Source organism: Anabrus simplex, chromosome 5, assembly GCF_040414725.1.
Source record: "Anabrus simplex isolate iqAnaSimp1 chromosome 5, ASM4041472v1, whole genome shotgun sequence".
Classification (NCBI taxonomy): Eukaryota; Metazoa; Arthropoda; class Insecta; order Orthoptera; family Tettigoniidae; genus Anabrus; species Anabrus simplex.
This window is the reverse complement of record NC_090269.1, coordinates 96,444,066-96,468,371: the sequence shown is the minus strand read 5'-3', so window position 1 is coordinate 96,468,371 and position 24,306 is coordinate 96,444,066. Positions and strand designations below refer to the sequence as shown.

At 40.0% G+C, this 24,306-nt stretch overlaps 1 protein-coding gene across 2 annotated transcripts in view; it reads right to left on the bottom strand.

Annotated features, from left to right (window-relative positions):
• Positions 1-24,306, bottom strand: part of LOC136873791 (U3 small nucleolar RNA-associated protein 6 homolog) — a 228,371-nt gene that overhangs the window by 169,071 nt on the left and 34,994 nt on the right. The gene's annotated exons all lie outside the window — the stretch shown is intronic.

The following is a 24,306-nucleotide window of genomic DNA, read 5'->3' as shown; positions in this document are numbered from 1 at the left end:
GCCGGAATTTAGTCCCACATGAGTTCTTTTACGTGCCAGTAAATCTACCGAGACGAGGCTGTCGTATTGGAGCACCTTCAAATACCACCGGACTGAGCCAGGATCAAACCTGCCAAGTGATTGTTTTAAGAGGGAGTACAACTAGGAAGCCATCTTCGAAGGTCTTTCAGCCATGAATTCCTTCTTCTCCCAACAGATCTCTTCCCCTGTATCTTTCCTTCGATTATAAGCTGTAATAACTGATACCTCTCACCTCTCATGTTATGTCCTAGGTATTGTGTTTTCCTCTGTTTTATTGTGAGCAGTAGTTCTTTTTGCTTTTTTATCCAACGAAGGACCTCGGCATTGGGGATTTTCATTACCCAGGATATCCGCAAGAGACGGCGATACAGGAACATTTCGAAGGCATCAATACGTTTTTCTATGATTGGATCCAGAGTCCAGCTTTCACATCCATACAGGAGAACAGAATATATATAGCAGCGGATCATACGAATTCGTAGTTGGAGACTGAGATCTGACCTCACAAAGAATTTCTTTGTTGTTATGAATTGTTTCCTGGCCTGCTCAATTCTAGATATTATCTCCCGTTTGGAGTTACATTGGTCATCCAAGATGGTACCCAGATATCTGAGAGAGGACACTTGCTCAACTATTTTATCTTTAATTGTGAGATTTGTCCAAATTGTCTTCTTTGAGAAAACCATCAGTTTCGTTTTTGAGGGGTTAACATATAATCCAAACTCTTCACTGTGCTGAACTAAGGAGTTTATCATGCACTGAAGGGCAGGCATGTCATCAGCTATGACAAAAGTATCATCTGCATATCTGATGTTGTTGTCGATTTTTCCAGTTAATTTTGATCCCAGCATAGTCTGCCAATATTTCTTTAAAGATTGCCTCCGAGTAAATGTTTAATTAGGAAGTGGTATATAAATTTAAAAATTGAGAAATGCAAGCATGGCATTTGGCATGTCTATCCTTACAATCGTTCAAAGAGACCAAACAGCCAACATCATACTGCAATGTTATAAAGACATATTCCTAACAAAACCACCACCATTTTAGGAAAATAACAAAAACATCAATAATATTACAATTTTATTGTAATTCTCGAAACTTTCATGAATCACCACATTTCCAAACAGAGAATTTGACCAACAATCTTGAGTAATTTTAACAGTAAAGCTAAAAAGCTAAAGTAAGGTATGAATCAATATATACTCAACGGTTTGATAATACAGTAGAACTGTATTATAGCAATATCTCATATACAGCATCAAGTATTCCATAGTACCATCATATTCTTGATGAGGAAAGCGTTTTTCAGCTTAGATGTGTGTACCTCATATATACAGTCTGTCTCACCATGTTTGAGAGTCGGAGTATGCAATCTGTAAGAGGTTTGGTTTTACAAACCAATTCCCCATATGAACATCTGCACAAAAATTAACGTTGCTCAACTTACATAGTTTGGAGGAAATGTAGCAAGCCTAACATATGTTTTTGCTCATTCTTAGCAACATAATTTGAGTATTCCTTATTCTTCCCACATGTATATACAAATACTTTACATCTCCCTGACGTAGGAAGGAAAGTCACTTGACGTAAGGGTGGCAAGACGTGTTTCCATAAAGGCAATCACCCTGTTTAGTGCAAATTAGAGTAAACAGATATTTTAGTTTTTAGGTGCATGTGAATTGCGGATACCTATTGAAGGAAGATTTTACTAGATAAATTTTCAAACTTGACCATCTGTAGAGGTTCTTTAGTAACAGAGGGGAGTCAGCTTTCATCTCTCAAAGATTTTTGTGTTAGTTATGTTGAACTGTGATTATGGTTGCCTAAAAAATGACAAGTCATTTTACATAATCAGTTTGGTCCTATATTAAGAAAAAAAGTGAAATGTGGTTTTTCAACAATTATGGGTTCATATTTCATTTATATGCAGAGTGGTAAGTGTTATGATGTCTTAAAGTTGAGTCATATTTGGTCATTTCTGCGACCCCGATATTTGAGAAAATCATTTGCTTCTTTTGAACAATCACCTTCTTCAGACAAAAGGAATACACATTTCCTTAAGCATGATGTTCCACTTTCAGATAGTGAGAAAGTCATAAATCTTCAAATTGATGAAACAGACGTAAAAGAAACTATAGATTATAAATGGAGGATTGCTTGAGGTTGCCGGAAATAACCAACATTTTTAGTTCTTTCTGCCTTCGGTCATTTCAAAGAGATAAGAGTTAAACAACTTACAGGTTCAGATTTAGCTACAATATGTAAAGGTGTCTTAAGGGCCCTTTACACGTTCAGACTTGTCTGCACAGACCACGTTTGCAACGACCGTCTGCACATCTGGTCTGCACTGTTCACGCTGCGTTTACACGTTCTGACCATTTGTACAGCTTTCGCACAGTCCCGAATTTCTAATCGAGACGAGCGCAGGTAGTATTTCCTGACCATGGCCACATTAAGTCAATTAACATACAAAGTGGTACTTCTGTCTAGTGTTGTTATTTCGGAAGTTAAAAAGAGAAAGAAATCACAACGTAGAAGGTGGACAAAAGACTGGCCTCTACAACACGTTTCGCTTTCGCACGTTGATCTTTTGAAGGAGTTAAAATTGAAACAAGATGACTGGTTTAACTACTTGAGAATGGACGAAAAGAAATTCTTAGTGCTGTTGCAGTAAGTCACACTGTATATAAGGAGAGAAGACAGTGTAATGAGAGAATCGATAAGCACTTTAGAAAGACTTGTAGTAACACTGAGGTTTCTGGCAATGGGAAAAAGCTACGCGGACCTTAAATTTTCTGCTATAGTGTCTCCATCTTTAAGCCACATCATTCCGGAAACATGCCGTGCTATATATGACGTTCTAAGGGAGGTATATTTAAAGGTGAGCATTCAAAGGCATTATTTTGCTTAGGTAAAGTAGATTGCGTGTTCCTTCCTCAGCTACTGGAGTTCCGTAGCTGTAAGTTGAGTGCATTAATTCGTTCATTCATTTATTCATCCATTCTCTTTTCATCTGGTGGTTATCTGTGACAGGGAGAGAACAGTAGCGGTATTTATTGGGTCATGCAAATATGCATGAATACAATTCAATCGTGCAGTCATTCATTCATTTATCTATTCATGCAGTCATTCAGAATGTGTGTTGTAATTGTAGTATAACTGGATCAAGTACAGAATTGTGACATGAAGCACTAACTGAACTCACGAAGTGTTAAGATAGGCCTGCATGTTGTCCTAGATTATATAACACTGTTAACATCTAGGACAAAATGAATGAATGAATCAATGAATGAATTCATTAATTAAAATACAATTTCAAGATTGGGTGTAACTAGTTAGTAGGCTTAATTTTAATGTTTAATGTTGTGATAGATGGACAAGTTGTGATAAGGAAATATTAGTTTAGAAACTAATACATCATATGCCGCTTTTTCTTCATTGCGGACACTGTATTCTTTGCTCTTGATCTTCCTAACACTTGGCAATGATTTATAGAGTTCTATGAATTCAATCATAAATGTACGGGTACAATTACGCGAATCTTGAGTAAACTCACTCATAGCTGTTCCTATATTGAGAGCAAACACTACGCTACAATACAACACTACATACACGCTCCCAGACGAAGGACTGTGCCATCTGTCTGCAGCGTTATCTGCGTAAGCTTTACACGCTCAGACTCGTCTGCGCGTGGTCTGTGTTAATTCAAACTCCGGCAGACTTTGCACAGGCCGAACACACACCGCAGTACAGACCAAAATTACGGTCGGCGATTCATTTACACGCAACGACTTGTCTGCACAAACACGGTCTGTACAGACAGATCTGTGTAAATGTCTGAGCGTGTAAAGGGCCCTTTATGAGCAATACATTTAAGTAGATTGAAAATATCAGTCATAACTGACAAGAATAGGGTAATGTTTCATGAAATTACAAAAGATTCAGGAAGTAGTTACTCCTTTCAAACTGAAAACTGTATCATAAAAACTTTTGTTCTTTACAACATTGTGCACGTATTTAGAAAAGTTATCTAGGAAATAATTCTTAGACAAGCGTAAAAACAAAAGGATATTACAGATAGTGTCATCATTAGGAACTGGTTCTTTATGCACTAAAAACGATTAAAATATGCATGCAATTATGCAGAAAAATTTACAAAATATGCAATAAAAATTGAAAAATGTGCATTTAAGAATAAGCCAATTTTATTTGCTCACTTTATGTATCATTCACTGCAGAAAGAAGCATCACCATAGATAATTGCAAGTTTTTCAACTTTCCTGAAAACAAATTACGTCTATTGTCTACCAAGCTAAGTTTATAGGCCGAGAATGACCTTTCTACATCAACGGAAGTGATGGGACAAAATATATATATTGGCACCGAAAGTTCCGAACATTCACTTGGCAATGACACCCTGCTTCCACTCAAGTACTGACCAATAGGTTGAATCTTCCTTAGTCCTGGGTTCGAGTTTCACCTCCTCTAACTTACATTTAATTTTCTTTCCAATTTAACCTGGAACAGAATTCATTGAAGAAGTTGCTTTCTGAACAAGATCAAGAGTCATGTATTGCACCAGTAGATTTTAAGCTCTCAATGGCTTTCTGAAGTTAAAAAAAATGCACATGGATGAAATTCAAATCTTGGTTCACAGAATCACTTTCATATACCACTTTTGCTTCACAGACACATGCACTATTATATTCAAGTTTTGTAATGACTTCTTTTACTCAATGAAAATTCTCCTGATAAAATGAAACTACAGTTAGGAATCTTTTCACTTTTCCAGCCTGTTATGTCACTCCATTGGTACAGAAATGCAAAGTGCAAAGAAATGAAGTGAAAAGTTTTCATAAGTCTTGCAAAGAGACGATTCCCTTTTCATGTGTTAATTAACAAGTATGTACACTAGTTTCTCAGCGCAGAATTTGGTTTAGTGATATAAACACGTTACGAAGTGAGCTTTTGTTTGCATCAAGTGCAGACAGTGATGAAGAATCCAATAAGAGAACGTACAAAGACAGGATTAATTTTTATAACCTCACTTCGACATAATTTCGTTAGTGATTTCGTATTACCCCAACACAGGCTGACTATATTCTTGAAATGATTGGTCATTTATTGAAACATGCAACAAAAAGAAGTCAATTCCTTTCCAAAAAATAACAAATTCTTATATGCTTATATACATTGATTATATACCATTTGGTTGCTATATTATTATTAAATATATATTGGTTAGTAAATGGTGCCCAGCTGCACGGTGTAGCAGCAATGCATGGGACATCAAAATCAATTATTTGCAGAACTGTTATCAAAGTCGTAGATGTTTTAGTAAATGCAATATTTCCTAACAGTACGTTGGCCTGATAATCCACTTAATACAGCGACAGGATTTCTAATGAAGGGTGAATTTCCTTCTGTGTGTGGATGTGTTGACGGTAGGCTACTCTCGTTAACATTGATGTGTGTCATCATTGGAGAGGTTATCTTTAAAGTTGTCAAAAAAGGATATCACGTTTCTCCTTGACAACTTCCAGCACAAGCAGCTTCTTGTAATAACCATTCTTTCCCATGATAAAAATTTTAACAGTACGACAATTATAGCACCAAGTTCGCCGCGAAAAGTAAAGCATTAAAATCATAGAGTATTAGGCCTATACAGTTTGCTTATGGAATAAACTCGATCGGATCACTCATTCGTAAATACTTTTCACTTTGCGAAGAAATTGTAAAGTACAACCTAGTTCATGGTGCAACAGAAAGACTTTGCACTTTGCAAGAATTGAAAAGTGCAAAGTTGAAAAGTTGCAAAGTTCGTTCGTGAAACAGACCCCTGGACACGGCTGCTGATTTTAGAAACACCTTTTAACCACTTGCAAATTAACAGCTGGAAATATTTGTGTATTTCTTTGGCAATATACTGCAATCCGTGTGCTAAGCAGGAAATGTGTATAAGGTTTGGATAAAATACTTGTAGGGCATTTGGTACCTTCAACGCATAAGCAGCTGCATCTGTGACCATTACAAGCATTTTGCAACAATTATTTTAAATTTCAATTGGGAACCATATTCGCACAGAATCATTTATAAATCTTACTATTTAGGGGCCGATGACTTTCGATGTTAGGCCCCTTTAAACAACAAGCATCATCATCATCATCATCATCATCATCATCATCATCATCATCATCATCATCAATCTTACTATTGTACTATTGTTAGTTTTTTCCAGCACTTTGCATGGAAGAAGATGAGGTTTTCTGGGTTCATCTGGATGTAGCTTACCAACTACCATATTTTCTAGCATAATTAACGCCTTTGCATAATTTACACATCCCAATATTTTTGGGTCCAAAGTGGAGAAAAAGAAATGTTCACATATTTGACGCACACACTTCTTCGGACATCCATCACGCAGCTCTGAATGCATTTTGAAATAAAGATGTCAACTACTCAGGTCCGAAACCGGACATTACAAATAATGGTCAACATGCTGTTATCAGCCGGTTATCAGTTCAGTGAGAGAACCAGCGCAGAAGTGACTAGTGACGCTCTATTCCAGTCTGGGACAAACATATTTTATGAGTGTTTTGAGGACAGGACATGGGTTTTCTGTGATCTTAAAATTGTTTGTTAGTCCACAATGAGCAAGTATTCAAGTAATATTACATCACATAAAGTCGCGGTGAACAGTTACACCGAAACATACAGGGATAGGGCAGCGGGCCGCAAGTATTCAGTGTCCGAATGCAACGTGCGCTGCCGAGGTAACAGAGAAGTACACCCCAAGCGAACAACAAGTCTCGCAGGGCATTTTGCATGCCAAAAAGCGGCAAGTTGATGAAAGGAGAGGAGGATCTATTAAAATATATGATTTTGCTATGCAACGGTGAATATGCCGCTTCTCATGAAATGTTGTATTTTAAAGGACGAGAAATAGCTGCTGCACACGGAATCAGTGTCTCGGATTTGAAGGTTAGCTGAGGCTGGATGATTAAGAGGAATCGACTTTCTCTTTGATGAAGAACAACATTATGCCAAAAAATGCCAAATGATTTCAACCAAAACGTAATTGATTTTCATCGCTTTGGGATTGAGAAGCGTAAAGGAATATTTGCGATTGTGAATAGGAACCACAGGTCAGACGCCAATCAGCAAACCAATCAGTTTCCATATGCCATAAAGTCGAACAATCGATAAGAAAGGGACAGCAAGTGTTATCGTACACACTACTGGAAGCGAAAACGACAATGTATTGCAATGCTTGTTGTAACAGGTGATGGTAGAAAGCTTGCATCATACGTTGTTCTAAAATGAAGAACAATGCCTAAAGTAAAATTTCCGCAAGGGAATCATGATCGTATCCAAGAAAAAGGGTGGATGGACATGTCCCTCGTATTGGATACGAATGGTTTGGGGAAATCTAGCAGGGTCCCTCCTTCGATGCCCAGCCTTCTCGTGTTGGACAGTTTTCTTTTTTGCCGGTATGTCATTATTATGTACTTACATGAATTGTACTTTTATCGGTTGATGTTTATTTCACATCAGGTCGTATTGTCAGCTCGTAATGGGAAGAATGTTTTCCAGTGTCGGTATTTCAAACCCACGTGTCTAACTAAATGACTTCTCCGAAAAAATCTCACGCCGGAATTTTATGCCAATTGATGACAACCACAAATGAGTTGAATCAATTGTGTGTATATTATATCTGATGTATCTTTTTCATGTAAATGAATACATCCGGTCCAGTCCCTAGCGAAGATCCCAATCTTAGCGACGACGGGGGTAGATCAGATAATTCATCTCTAAAGTACAAACAAGAAATTCGCATATGGAAATCAAAATTTGAACAATTCAACGACGATCATGGCTATAATAAATTGGTTCAAGATTTCGCACCATTCCTCTTCACATCAATTAACCTCCTGCCTGACCCCAAACACCCAGCAATCAAATTTTATGAGGCTAGGAAGAAACGCCATCTAGCTCTTGACGAAAAACACCACAGTCACTCGTCAAATCCACAGCGTGCAGACAAATGTGCCCGCGAAAAAAGGCGAAACAAATATAACTACGAACTGACACAATACCAGTTCTACAATCAGACGGAAGGCAGTGAGACGGGTGTTGGAAAACAAGTCCGAGGTGTGTAAAATCGACCTTGGAAACATCCATAGCTCTTTTTCCGATACATTTTCCCATGAAAATTTACACAAAAGGGAAACTTACCCTTCAAAAATCACTGAAGCGGAGCATGTGGAAATTAATGAAACATTCGTGCCCACCGTGTCAAAGGAGGAAATTACTGCTGCCGTCCATCATATCGCAGTGGATACTGCACCGGGCCCAGATCGAGTTTTGATGAGAGCCCTTAAAGACGACGACGTACAGGCTATAATCGCAAAAATAGCAACCAGAATGCTACAAACTGGCGAAATTCCCGAATGTCTGCGGAAAGCACGAACAATTTTGCTATATAAGAAAGGCGATCCGAACGCCGTGTCAAAATGGCAACCCATCTGTTCAGTCATTAGGAGGGTAATAGAAAGAGAACTTGACAGTCGCCTACGTGAGTACATCCACTATAATGAACACCAGCGAAGATTCTGTTCAACTCCAGGCACCATTTTAAATACTTCCATTCTCGGCGCATTGTTAAAATCTGCTAAACAGAGGAAAGAAGACATCACAGTAATTTTCTTGGACATTCGAAAGGCATTTGACGATATCGGTCACGGCCACCTTCTAAAAACTCTACAGTCCGAAGGAATACCTTCAAAACTCAGAGACGTAATTTCCAACCTTCAGACCGGGAACGTCACTGAAATCGAAACGCAGAAGGGTAGTTAAGTATATAAATTTCATTATTCGTCCGTATTGAACCAAGATTACAATGTATTAAAATTCGTATCCACCTTATTCAATACCAAAAATGTTGTTAAGATGAAATTACGAATTTTAATAAATTGTAACTGATAAAATAAATATACATGTTGTAATTCCATCTTAACAACATTTTTGGTATTGAATAAGGTGGATACGAATTTTAATAAATTGTAGCTGATAAAGTAAATATACATGTTGCAATTTCATCTTACCAACATTTTTGGTATTGAATGAGGTGGATACAAATTTCAATATACAGAAGGGTAGAAGAAAACCTATCCTCATAAAGAGAGGTGTGATGCAGGGATCTCCATTATCACCAGCCCTCTATAACCTAACCGTAGATCATATCTTAGACGAGCTAAGCGAGGATAGTCTCTCACGGCATTACGGGGCATCTCTGTCACACGAACTACCCCCTATAACCGTAATGGGCTTTGCCGATGACACCGTCGTCATCGGGAGGAACAAAGAAGCCGCCTTAGATCTTACCCGACTAGCCCGCAGGAGGTTCGAAGAAATTGGTCTTGATATCAGTCCACAGAAATGTATAGGGATATGTGTAATCCGAGGCGAGTTGAAACAAGGGTCGCTATCCGTGGAGGAAGACTGTAGCATTGACTTAATCGGAGACGGCAAACAAATTCGTTACCTTGGAACTACCTTCAGGGATACTCTAGTGTTTGACGAGACTGCTGTAATGAAAGACATTCACAATAAGCTCCAACTTCTAACATCATCGCCACTGCTTAAAGAAGACCAAAAGCTCACAGTACTAAATTTCTCAATCTGTCCCACGCTGATATACCCTTTCCTGACATGCAGTTTCAAGAAAATTGCACAGAAATTCTTATCCGATAGCGATAAAATGATTAAAAGTGCAACAAAGGAGATATTGCAGTTGCCGACGGATACCCCAGATGGCACGATGTACACCGAAAAGAAATATAAAGGACTCGCTCTGTTTAAAACCTCGTGGGAAGTTTACCTACAATGCATTAATGCATGCAATATCTTGGTGAAGACTAAACATCCACTTGGTGTCGCTTCGAGGGATTCTAACGCGGAAAGTCGGGAATGTATAGAACGCCTAAAACTAACAAATGCTGATACCCAGAAAATAACCGCCAAGAACGGCCTGTTCGATACTAAGAAGACCGGTCAAGAGCTACGAGAACGTGAATTCACCTCCTGGTGTTCACTACCGCAGAAAGGAGTCTGAGTACAACTTTACAAAGAGTATATACCAGCAAAATCTTGGGTGAGAGATCATACCGGACTGTCTTGTAACGAGTGGAGAGAGGCTATAAAGATGATTGATGTTTCTGCGGTGCGCTCGGTGCCAGGCAGATCCCTGGACAACAACCTCTGTCGGCACTGCCACGGAGAGAAAGAAACTCTTGGTCATGTCCTGAGATTCTGCACACGCGGGGAGCTCCTAAGAAACATGCGACACCACAAGATCAGATCCTTCATTGCTGAAGAACTGAGAAATAAAGGATTCAATGTACATGAGGAGGTACACGGACTGGCCTTAAATGGTAGTTCGCAGAGAATTGACATCATAGCTTTTAAAGACCACAGCTCTCAAGGAATCATATTAGATCCAACTGTCAGGTTCGAGCACCATAGCGGTCAGCCAGAGGAGGTTAATCTAGAAAAGATTAACAAATACAAACCCACTATCCCTTACTACAAATCTAAATACCACCTTGAGGAAATTGAAATTGTACCGGGCGGTACACCTCCACGCCGCTAATTCAAACATTGCGCCAGTTGAAACTCCTCTACTGGAGAAAGCCTGAACTTTAACAACCACATTAATTCTAAGGTTTCTCAGAAGATGTCTCTACTGTAAATTTTGAAGTGTTCTGAACTATGTCGATTTCGATTTGTTTTTGTTTTCTCTGTAGTAAGAAGTGTGAACATTCTCTTCTAGATGGCACTACTTAAGAACTACAATTGTGCACCCTAGTGCGAAGTGAAGGAACATTTTTTGGGTTGGCAGTATAACCCTTCTCTTTCCGCAGGTTTTGAATTTGACCAATGAGGAATTTCTGTAATTAATTTTCCACCAATAAGGTGTTTCTTCTTCGTCTGGTGTATTAGTTTTTGCTGTTACCCAATAAAATTTTGTGGGCGGGTTGTAATCATTCATGAAACGTCTCGGATTTTCCACGAAGGTATATAAACTGCTGATTTTTAGGTCTCGGGGCCACTTCAGTAACATCTCTCCTAGTATGATTATGTAGTAGGGGGCGGGAAGCGCCTCTTTCTTCGGGCAGCAGTTCATCCATAAGGTAATGGCCGTTTAATAAATTCATTTCTTGCTAGCTCAGAAGTTTAACGCTCGGGGCAGATTCGAAACTTTTCTCATGTAACCTATCCTTAAAATGTAATAGACATTTGGTAAAAGTTTGGCTTTTTAACTATAAATTGGGATAGAGAGTGCCTAACCCTCTCGAGCTCCCATTCATATTGTTCTGAGGTGACTACGTTTTCATTTCCATTTTTTCCTCCCTTCGTAATGTAAATAAGTTTTCCTATCGTGTCACCTCTGTAGTATGGGATTAGCCCTTGCATAAGCGGCCTAGTGCCAAATAGGTTTTAAAAATGTATTAGGAGTGCAAGTTACGCCTCCATTCAACTCAGAATTTTGGGCCATGTAATTGACCTGTTTCTTTATTTAGATTGGGTATTATTACCCCTGTTCTTGTGTGCCCGGAGGGCAGATTGAAGGTGGAGTTTGGTGTGGCCTTTGAATAGGCTTGATCTTTGAGAGCGGGTTTGCTCTTTCTTAAAAGTGGATTTTCTGTGTGCCTCGAGGAGGCTTTACTGGGTAATTGGGAGCAAGTGCTCCTTGGCATGATTGGGGTTTTCTGCCCCTTTGTTGTACCTTGTATATAAGTAAAGTTGGGCTTATAGCTCAAGGATTGTGAGTCTGGGGCTCGAAGCCCAAATCCAGTAACAAACTGAAATTGTACTTTCTTAATTTGTTGATCTGCTACTTGGTACCTGTTATATTCTGTTATTTATTTATCTTGAAAAGAAAATATAACCTTTGTTAAATTTTTAAATTAACTTTAATTTCGTAAGTTGAGACCTATTCCACCATGCACCTTCTTTCACCTCTGCTGTTCCACAGATACCTCGGAACAAGTGGTAGCAGAGCATGGTTGAATGGGTCTCACTTTAGCCCCTTTTGACGGCTAAACATTGCTTTGCTTTCGAACTCTAACAATTTTCTCTGTCGCTGGACTTTTCTTTTCATTTTTCAAAACTGTTAATTTTTTGTCATCATGTCCGGCTCTCGCGAAGTCCTCCGCCCCGGCTATTTGCGCAAGGAGGAATTAATCTATGAATTAACCATTAGAAATGTTCAATCTGGAGGCACGGTTGCGATAAACACTAATAAGCTAAAAGATTCCCTTGATTTGCCTATTACCATCCCGACTTTGGGAGAAAAAGAGATTGACGACGCTCTCTCCACGATCAATGATAATACTACTGAGCTAGCATCTGTAGTTAGTTTTTTTGAAGTAAGTGATCCATCTCCCAATCAACTCAAAAGAGTACAGGCCAGGTTGTACCACTTTTATAATAGGGTGTGTGATCTATTGTCTCTGAAGTTAAATAACGTTCAGGGTAAAGAAGCTAGCGTCCTTGCCTAAAACTTGTCTAAAATGTCTAGTAAAGTTAGCCATTTGTTATCTGGATCTGCTATTCCTAAAGTCGACCAGCCTATGGTCGTAAATATCGTAAATGTGGAGGATTCCTCTAAAGAGGAAGGAAGTAGTACTGAGGCGACTACCCAACGAACATCTGCCCCATTAGAAACCGAGTCCGATCGTCGCACGTCCATTCCACCCTTTGTGTTAAATAGGGCACTTTCGGAATCGGCTTCTCCACCACTTAGACCCCTTTCTACTATGTCACCTAGTTTCAGCAGTTTACCCCATCCATTAGCTATGTTACTCAGAGGGATTTCAAAGTTTTCTGTTAACTCCACAACTGATGTCATTGCCTTCTTAAGGTTTTTAGTTGAGTTCCAAGATCATGCTCTAGTGTTTTCCCTCTCTGCTTTGCAAATTCTCCAAATTATATATATATATGCGTATGCCATAGGTATCCTCTCGGACAAGATTGTTAGGGCAATAGCTGAACAGTCATCGATTGAAGACTTTCATGCACACCTTCTTGCTAATTTTATTCCAGCTCGAGCTAGGTCATCTCTAATTCAGAAGTATTATTATAGAGTGCAGCGACTTGATGAAAACCTGGCAGACTTCATACAAGACATCAAATTCTATACTAGGGTATTTGCCCTTCATTTTCCCGAAGATCAAATCGTTCAGGCCACAGTGGAAGGTATTTCTCCATCATACCGATCATACTTGTGTTTCGCGTCACGTCCGCAAACTTTTGCCGAGTTAGAGGCTATGGCTGTCTCAGCCGAAGGAGTTAGATATGCCGATACCTTGCGTGTCGCGAGAGTACCCCCTCCATCCTCTAGTAGTTTTCGGCCTCCACCTCGCCGACCCGTCACATCCCGTAAATGTTACGCTTGCGGGTCGCCTGACCATCTTCGCAATACATGTCCATTGATTAAGTCTAGTGGGACAAGGAATGGAGCGCGGTCATCTCAAGGTTGTTTTAAATGCGGCGCGTTTTCCCATATCACCAAGAATTGTCCAAATTCGAACAGCACTCACTCCTGCTCAACTTCTGGTGCAACTTCCAACAACAATAAAAAATGACTAGTGGCTTCGGCTGAGTCGACCAACTCTTCATTCCGAGGCTCAGCCCCAAGGAAAACTCAGTTTTCGAATTTAGCTTTTGAAGGCCCTAAAGAATGTCTTAGGATTGCGGCGGATACCCCCGCACCTGTTCCTTTTCTCAAAATTGAAGTGAATAATGAACCTGTAACAGCTTTACTAGATTTGGGCAGCGTGTGTTCTATTATTTCGGCTGAATGGTACTCCAAATTGAAAACTGTTTGTAAACTTCCTGACTATTGCTCATCTTCGGTTCAATATGTTTCGGCTAATTCTTCTCCATTAGAAATTTTAGGTTTTTTATATGCCAAAATTCGTATTTCTAAATTCACTTGCAAAATAAAATTGTTTGTGGCTAATCACTTGTCTTGCCCCATTATATTGGGAGCGGATTTCATGTCTTCTACTGGTCTAGTGCTCGACATCCAGAGCAGGTCGTGCACATTCAAATTTGCTTCTAATTGTAAAATCCCTTTGTTAAAGTGTAGTTCTGTATCATGTTCATCTATTTCGCCTACCCAGGATGAGATGTTGTTAGACCTTAGACATCTACCTGAGGAGCAGGCTGACAGTATTCGTAAGTTGTGTCAGTCGTTTCCAGAGGTGTTCTCTGATACTCTTGGTGTTACTGACCTTATTGAATACAAGATTGAGGTTACTGATTCGATTCCGGTCCGTTTTCCACCTTATAGGCTGTCTCCTCCTAAAATGAAAGCCTTGAAGGAAATCATCGATCAGATGCTTAAGGATGGTATCATTCGGCCCTCTAAGTCGGCGTATTCTTCGCCTATTTTTCTAGTCCCGAAACCCCAAGGTAGCTTCAGGCCTGTGATTGATTATAGGGCTCTCAATCCGAAGGTGGTGTTACAATCTGTGCCCAATGGAACGCCTGTATATTGACGACGTTGGACCCTTCCCCCAGTCAAAGGGGAATGCCAATAAATTCATCCTTGTGTGTGTAGATGGTTTTACTAGATTTTCGTGGTTATTTCCGACTAAGCTGGCTACCGCTCAGTCCACCATTTCTTGTTTGAATTCCATTTTTGCTTCTTTTGGTCCTTGTCAATATATTGTGTCCGACAATGCTAAAGCTTTCACTTCCAATCTTTTCCGTAAATTCTGTTTAGATCTAGCCATCTCGCATGTAACAACTTCTGCTTACTATCCTCAACCATCTCTGGCTGAACGGGTCAATCGTAATTTGAGGTCGGCGCTGATTGCAGATCATCGTGAAGATCATTCTAGTTGGGACACGTCCCTGCATTGGTTAGCTTTCGCTTAGAATTCAGCGGTTCATGAATCCCATAAGTTTACTCCAGCTGCCTTGATGTTCAAGTTTGTTCCCAACACGCCGCTCTCCAACCTTTGGTCTCTGAGTGACGTTCTACCTGAGACAATAGATCCTGATAACATTAAAGATCTTTGGAAGAAGGCTAAGGCCAATCTTAAAGTGTCTCATGAAAAGGTTATGGAAAGATATGATCGTGGACGGAGACCCACCCATTTGAAGGTAGGCGACCACGTTATGGTCAAGAATTTTGTTCCCGCGGGCAAGTTTGCCCCCAGATTTCATGGGCCGTGTATTATTCTTGATTTCCTTACAACACACGTTACCTTATTACTAAGCAATCCAGCCACCGAGAGGATATTTAGGGTTCACCTGTCGCAGGTGAAACCTTTGTAATTTCAGTGCTAACTTGCTCCGTGTAATTCTGAAAGAAATCTGAAGGTTATATTTTTGGTTTCATTTTGAGGCCTTCTGCCCTTTGAATCATGTCCTTTGTATTTAAATATTCATTGTACAACCTACCTCGACCAGTTAAACTGCTATCCTGTCCTCGCCATGGCCATTACCATGCTCCCGTCTCCTGCTCAAACACACCAGTGGCTAATTAAAATGAAATAAAAACCTCCACGCAGATGGCCCCTCAGCCCCACCACAAAGACTGTACCCTACAATCGTTATGGTCCAACAAAATTCTGCCGCCGAGATCTTATGTTTCAGTGCCCCCGCAGCCGTGCGGCGCCGTACCGCTACTGTAGTGGAGCACGGGCCCGACCTACTCCAGTGAGGTCAACCAGTGTACGGCGAGCCGGAGCCCTCCTCCCGGCCAAGGCTGATGTGCGGCGCACCACCTGCAAACTGCCCGCGGTCTGTAAACAATCGTCGCGTGTGCGGCGTGCTCCACCACCACTACCCCTCTCATAGTGCGGGAGAGCGGTATCTCAGGGTACTTGAGGGGACCGAGCGGCCTCCTCTGGACACAAGCAGCTGCGGCTGGTCTAGTCGTCAAAGTAATAGGCAACTAATGTACTTATCCAGCTACATGGACATTCCATATCCACAATTACTACATTTTTGGATTCAACTGCAACATCTGGTGGACTTAGAAATTTTTTTTTTTTTCCCTTTCAAGAATTAAAAGTTTTTCTTTCTGAATTCAACTACTACAAGCATAAAGACATTTCATCAAGAGCTACTACAAAGAATTTTGAAACTGGATCAAACCAATTTAAGAAAACTTAGGATACGGAAAAATGTATGTCCCTTTTGTGAATCCTTCTGCAATTAATTTCTATATTAACAGAAAAACTTGAATCTTGTTTTAAAACAAAATTTGGTGTTCTTCTGTGTCACCGCTTGGAAGGACTTTTGGGGGGGGGGGGGGAGGTCTGTACCGGGCGGTACACCTCCACGCCGCTAATTCAAATATTGCGCCAGTTGAAACTCCTCTACTGGAGAAAGCTGAACTATGTCGATTTCGATTTGTTTTTGTTTTCTCTGTAGTAAGAAGTGTGAACATTCTCTTCTAGATGGCACTACTTAAGAACTACAATTGTGCACCCTAGTGCGAAGTGAAGGAACATTTTTTTGAAGAAATTTGGTATTCATAAGTTTGTTCTTTGTTATATTTCTTTCAGTCATTGTTTGGGTTGGCAGTATAACCCTTCTCTTTCCGCCAGTTTTGAATTTGACCAATGAGGAATTTCTGTAATTAATTTTCCACCAATAAGGTGTTTCTTCTTCGTCTGGTGTATTAGTTTTTGCTGTTACCCAATAAAATTTTGTGGGCGGGTTGTAATCATTCATGAAACGTCTCGGATTTTCCACGAAGGTATATAAACTGCTGATTTTTAGGTCTCGGGGCCACTTCAGTAACATCTCTCCTAGTGTGATTATGTAGTAGGGGGCGGGAAGCGCCTCTTTCTTCGGGCAGCAGTTCATCCATAAGGTAATGGCCGTTTAATAAATTCATTTCTTGCTAGCTCAGAAGTTTAACGCTCGGGGCAGGTTCGAAACTTTTCTCATGTAACCTATCCTTAAAATGTAATAGACATTTGGTAAAAGTTTGGCTTTTTAACTATAAATTGGGATAGAGAGTGCCTAACCCTCTCGAGCTCTCATTCATATTGTTCTGAGGTGACTACGTTTTCATTTCCATTTTTCCTCCCTTCGTAATGTAAGTAAGTTTTCCTATCGTGTTACCTCTATAGTATGGGATTAGCCCTTGCATAAGCGGCCTAGTGCCAAATAGGTTTTAAAAATGTATTAGGAGTGCAAGTTACGCCTCCATTCAACTCAGAATTTTGGGCCATGTAATTGACCTGTTTCTTTACTTAGATTGGGTATTATTACCCCTGTTCTTGTGTGCCCGGAGGGCAGATTGAAGGTGGAGTTTGGTGTGGCCTTTGAATAGGCTTGATCTTTGAGAGCGGGTTTGCTCTTTCTTAAAAGTGGATTTTCTGTGTGCCTCGAGGAGGCTTTACTGGGTAATTGGGAGCAAGTGCTCCTTGGCATGATTGGGGTTTTCTGCCCCTTTGTTGTACCTTGTATATAAGTAAAGTTGGGCTTATAGCTCAAGGATTGTGAGTCTGGGGCTCGAAGCCCAAATCCAGTAACAAACTGAAATTGTACTTTCTTAATTTGTTGATCTGCTACTTGGTACCTGTTATATTCTGTTATTTATTTATCTTGAAAAGAAAATATAACCTTTGTTAAAGTTTTAAATTAACTTTAATTTCGTAAGTTGAGACCTATTCCACCATGCACCTTCTTTCACCTCTGCTGTTCCACAGATACCTCGGAACAGAAATAATAGAGAGAATGGTCGGAGCTCACGGTACCATACCTCATCACTTCGTCGCCACACGGAAGCGCTTTCAACTCCCAATGAAGCTCATCCCCGAAATCGTGACCCTCGTCCTCCGAGGCTCCATCAAGATCCTGAGGCACCACCTCTACATCTAATTTTTAATTTTCTTTAATTAATAGATATTTACAGAAAATTTATATGTTTTACCTTGTTCTTAGCGGCAGCCTGTAAATACAGGAGGTCTATCCAAAATAAATGGAAATTACATCTAAATTCCTTGAATAATTTACGCATCCTAAAATTTTGGCTGTATTTTTTCGTCAAAAAAGTGTGTTAATTACACAAGAAAATACGGTATGAAATTAGCTGTATACCGGCCACATTTTTTGGTTGTTTCATCCACCAATATCCAGATACAATATCCTCCAACAACAGAAGTGATCGAGTCCAGAGTGGATTCGTACAGAGGAGGTAGATAATTCGTTCTAAGAGTCGACTCATCAGGGATATTTTGTGTTACACAATATTTCTTCAGGAATGACGGTAGAACTGGATTGTTTAATATTGCTGCATCGAGGATCCATATTTGCCCCTACCTGGCTACAGCTAGAAAGTGGGAAATGATGATGATGACTTAAAGCCTTACAAAAATCAGGTGAAAATATATTAAATGGAGGCTTCGATTTTACATGCGTAAAAAGTAATTGTAGAGTGTTGTTCTTCTTTCCCTCCTTTGCCTTACTATGCACAATCATTTTTTGCAGTTGTTCAAGTTGAAATTTCTTTTCACGTTTCACTTCCTTCGAGCATACTTGATAATAAACAACAATGCCATGAGATGAGTAATCACTACTACACGACACCCACTGATTTAATAAATACTTTCTGCTGCGCTTCTCTTTAGGCATTTTGAGTGAAGGATATGCAGACTAAGAATAAAGTAACACATTAACTGAAGAAACTCCTCACAATAACCCTAGGCTACTGGCTACGAGAAAGGAACGTCCCACACCCATCCCTTTTTTGAAATAGACAGGCAGCATGCTAGCGTAAAATACCGATATCTTGTTAGCTGTTACTCAGAAAGGCGCTTAAACGGGATGTCCAACATCCTGGCAAAACAAATTTTGTTCGAGATGTTTTATTATAAATTGAAATATATATGCTGAAATATGCAGTTATGTTTAGAATATGCAATAAATCCACAAAATATGCATCTGCACAAGCATTTTCAAGAAATCCGGTCCCTAGCCATCATCATTAGGCAAACTAATACGGTATGTTATAAATAAGAAAGCTTACAAGACAATGTTGACAGTGATGTAGGACAACAATCATTCATCACAGTTTTAAAATACAAGCAACAGGGGTTGTAATTTTATTCCCAGCTGTGTCTAGATAAAGGAGAGCAACCAACTCCCTCTGCATATTACTACATAGTGTGGGCCAGGCCATGACTAGAGGCAGCCATGCCTGCAGCCTCTTCATTTATCTTATGTAATACTGATAAAAGTTATTTTATGACTTGTTCCCACCCTGTAGATTACTTTGATACTTGTCTGGATGCATATTCTGTACTGGTTTTTCGATTTATACAAGAATAATGCCTGGATTATCTGCCACAGCTACATAATTTCTCTAAATCACCTGTACTACTACCAAAAAGGTACGATGGCAATTCTGTACAAAAGAGGACCAGCTCCCAAGGGATGAGGCCGAATTCTATAATTTCAAGTTACAAACGAGAACCAGAGAAAAGAACACCATAGTAATTTCCTAATAAATAAACAACACAGGTGTGGATTCAAATTTGTGGTGGTGATTATAGGCTATCACTCACGGACAAGTATGATTGTCTTGTTCAAAGCTCAGCTTTTGTGGGTTCGATGGCTGTAGAGGCCAATCTTGGAACCGCAGATTCTTCTACATTGTTGATATGTATCTGGTCTGATGGGAGCTGGCTGTGTAGTGTTGTTTTTCTTCAGAACTTCCCGTTATTTCCTTGTTTTTTTGCTAGTGTCTTTACGTCGCACCGACACAGATAGGTCTTATGGCGACAATGAGATAGGAAAGGCCTAGGAGTAGGAAGGAAGCAGCCATGGCCTTAATTAAGGTTCAGCCCCAGCATTTGCCTGGTGTGAAAATGGGAAACCACAGAAAACCATCTTCAGGGATACCGACAATAGGATTCGAACCCACTATCTCCAAGATGTACGCTCACAGCCGCGCGCCCCTAACCGCATGGCCATCTCGCCTGGTCCATTATTTCCTAGCACTGCGCTTGTCAGCTTCTTTTTTCCGACATTGATGCTCGAGCCCTGAGTTCCTTCCAAGATATTACAGCACCATACTGAACGGTCAAGTGCAGTAGCTTCCCAGTTGTCAGTTTTAATTACACTCTTCATCATGTAGGTTTTTAGTGCATCTTTGTACCACATCTGTGGTCCACCACGTCATCTACAAGCATCCTTTAGCTGGGAATACAGAATTCGTTTTGGCAGATGGAATTCAGGCATACGAACAATGTGGCCTGTCCAACGGATTTGGTGCTTGATGATCATGACCTCAAATACTAGCAGAGTTTCCTTCTTCCAGAACACTAATGTTAGTGCACAAATCTTGCCATTTAACTCTCAGGATTCTTCTCAGGCAGTACAGGTGATATATTTTAAAACATTATATGTGCCTTCTGTAGGTAACCCCTGCTTTACACCCGTAATGTAAGGGATGGTATAACAATATTTGGTAACCATAAAGCTTGGCCTGAGTACTGATATGATTATTTAAGACCCTTATCCAAAGGTGACCAAAAGCCATGAAGCGGTGTTGGATTTCGGCATCAATATTTGCATTTGCTGACAGATGGCTACCAAGGTACAGCAAGTGTTCAACATTCCATAGAACTTCTCCTTGGACTGTGATTGCAGGGCACATGGTAATGGAGTTGGGGTGCAGGTTGGTGACAGATCTGTCTCTTCTGGATATTAAGGCTTAGACCAATGCTCGTGTATATTTCATCAAACGCATTTAAGATTGCTTGTAAATCTGTTTCTAAGTTGGCAAGAACAACATTGTCATTTGCATATTGGAGTTCAATAACAGAAGTTGTGGATACTTCGGTTTTGGTTTGCGGTCTACCAAGACCGAAAAAACCTTCATTTCTATGTCCTTTGATAGCTTTCCATCAACAAGAAGTATGGTCCCAACCAATATTGAGAACAAAGTGGAAGCTATCACACAGCACTGCTTCACACCTGTTGCAATTTCAAAATTATCTCGAAGAATATTGTTCACAAGAACTAAGCATTCATATTATCCTGCAACAATCTATGAATGTTGTATTTTGGAGGGCAGCCTATCTTAGCTAGATCTTCCAGAGGGCATCTCTTAAATGAGTCAAAGGCTTTGACAGGATCTATAAATGCCATGTATAAAGAATGGTGTTATTCTTTGCACTTCTCTTGTATTTGTTTAACATAGAAATCATATCTGTAGTACTGTGATTTGGCAGAAACCCACAATTTGTTTCAGTTAAACAATTTTCAGCAAAAGTCATTAGGCAGTTGGATAAAATCAGAGCAAGTATTTTTCCAGCAACAGAGAGAAGGGTTATTCCACAGTAGTTTCTACAGTTCTGACCAATTTTTCAAAGATAACTAGAAGTACATCTCTGAGATGAGGAATTATTTCAAGTTTCATATTTTGACAATGAGCATTAGCGTATGTTCAGCAGGATTTGGCCAACTCCTTTGAAAAATTCAGCACAAATTCCATCTGATCCAACAGCTAAGTTGTTTAATAGGTTTTTAGGTTTGTTTGAAAGTTTTGAAAATGCTGCTTCATCGGTCTATGAATCCTTTTTTGTTCTTGGAAATGGTTACTTCCATCAGGAGATAATGGAAGCGCTATCTTTTAGAAGAGTAGCTATCCCTAGATTTAAGTGCGTTTATGTCTCAAACTGATAGGCCGTATACAGTATGTCATGCTGAAGAAAGCCCGAGAGTTGTTAGTTTCTGCTAGATGTTTCATTTCTTGAGGCTTCGTCTACCCTCTGTTTTTGAGATCTCAAGTTTTTCTCTGTATATTGGCTTACGCATCTTGATATTCTCATTTCTTGGAAGGTGAGCCAGGATTGGTCTGCCAAATTTGGTATGTCTGTAGGTCTTCAACGAGTTAGCCTACACGTAACGAAATAACCAAAATACATTTCATTTTTATTTTAAATTAAATGCAGCATCAATTTAATACAAACACTATCACTTGTTCATCCCAAACCATCACAGCCTTCTTGGTTAATAATAGCGGAAGGTTTCTCGGAAACTATATCAAGAGTCAAAGGATAGTATGTGGTTCCCTACACCACTTCCCCCTCAGCATACGTCTACGAATCTAGCTGGAAAACGAACCATTCTTCCACTGCGAGTCAGAGTTTCTCGCCATGGCTGCTGTTACATAAGTTCAATCAGGTCTGTCAGAATCATTAATACCAGAATGGTGGGTGATCTTGATGATCTGAACGGTCTTGGGTGATCAGCCTTTTGGTCAAGATCAGCCAGGAGGTAGGCAGGTTTAAGTCGGTCGATTGAAATATTCACCTCTTTTCCCTTGCTCAAAGTGAAATACTTCTCAATCCGGTTAATAACTGAATATGGACCATCATACGGCCTTTCGAGGGATGACTTAACTCGATCAACTCGAACAAAGACGTGAGAGGTTTTTGTACAGATTCTTGTGGATGGATACCGTTGTCTTATTCTTTTGAAGCTGTTCCACCAATTTTAAATTGTTCATTCTGAGGCGAAGTTGGTTAATAACAGTTGGCAGGTCCATGCGTGGCTTAGAATATGGTTCAGTAAAGAAATCACCAGGGATTCTGAAAGGTGTGCTATACACTATTTCAGCTACAGAGGAACTGGTGTCTTCTCGGACTGTACAACGGAGTCCTAAGAGAATGGATGGTAATACTTCGGTCCATTTGTCAGTTGAGTACGCTCTTATTGCTGTTTTAAGAGTGCGTGGAAATCTCTCGATTTTGCCATTGCTCTGAAGATGGTAACTGGTGGTTCTTGACAGTTTGCATCCACATACTTTGGCCAGTGCACAGAGGAGTTCTGATTGAAACTGTCTTCTTCCTTGATCTGTAATTATTTGATTAGGTGATGGAAACCGGGTTATCCAGCTGTTGTAGAAAGCTTGTGCCACTGTCTCCGCTGTAATGTTTTGGAGAGGAATAACTCTGACCCAGTTTGAGAATTTATCCACACATGTTAGGCAGTAAATAAAGCCATCGGGTGGTGGTAGTGGTCCTACAAGGTCTATGTGCACTACACTGAATCACTGATTGACCATTGGAAATTCTGAAATGGGAGATTTTGTGTGCCTCGATATCTTGCTTTTCTGACAGGACAAGGCAACACCTTGTCCACAATGCTACGTCTTTCTCCATGTTTTTCCAGATGAATCTGGAAGAAATCAGTTTCACAGTTGCTTTGATGCCTGGATGAGACATATTTTGGCAATGTTGAAACACAGCTAAACGAAACTTTTCTGTAATATATGGATGGACATTGCCTGTAGATACATCACACCATAGTATGTTTTCAGTGAAGTTTGAGGAGTTGAACGCAAGAAGTTAAGCTCGTCATCTTTCATTTGTGCTTTAGCGACATCATCATAGTAGGTGGAAAACGGTTCTGTTCTGGAAAGATGATCTGCAACTGTATTTTCTTTTCCTGATACATGGCGCAAGTCAGTTGTGAATTGTGAAATGTACTAGAGATGTCGAAGTTGTCTTGGAGAAGCTTTCTCATTGTTTTGCTAGAAGGCAAGAATCAGGGGCTTATGATCTGTGTAGATTGAGAAAACTCTGCCCCCTAGAAGGTACTTGAAGCACTTGACTGTTAGATAAATACTGAGCAGTTCATGGTCATAAGTTGAATATTTTCTCTGGGCAGCAGAGAACTTCTTAGAATAAAATCCAATGGGTTTTCATTCTTCATCTTCTTTTCTTTGTTGGATGGCAGCATCAGCCGCAAAATTGGAAGCATCCACAAACAGTGCGAGTTCATAGTCCGCGCTGTGGCATGTTAAGAGAGCCGCATTGCATAAATCTTCTTTGCATTTGTCGAATTGTGTATTTGTCTCTTCAGTCCACTCTATTTGGCGATTGTCATTCTTCGTAGAGTTTTTGAGGTAGTCATTCCGAAGGCCTTGATTTTCAGCAGCATTCTTTATGTGTCGGTAATAGAAATTGATTAAACCAAGAAATGCTCAAGTTCTCTGACAGTCTCAGATCGCTTATGGTTCTTTATACCAGTTACTCTTTCGGGGTCTGGTTGTGTTCTATCATCGCTGATTAGGGAACCAAGAAATACTCTCTCTATTGCTCCAAATATGGACTTGCTGACGTTAAAGCGCAGGCCAAAATGGTTTAGTCTCTCAAAAATTAAGCCCTGATGTTCAGCATGCTCTTCTGTGGATTTAGAAGCAACTAGAATGTCATCGAGGTAGGCGAAACAGAAGTC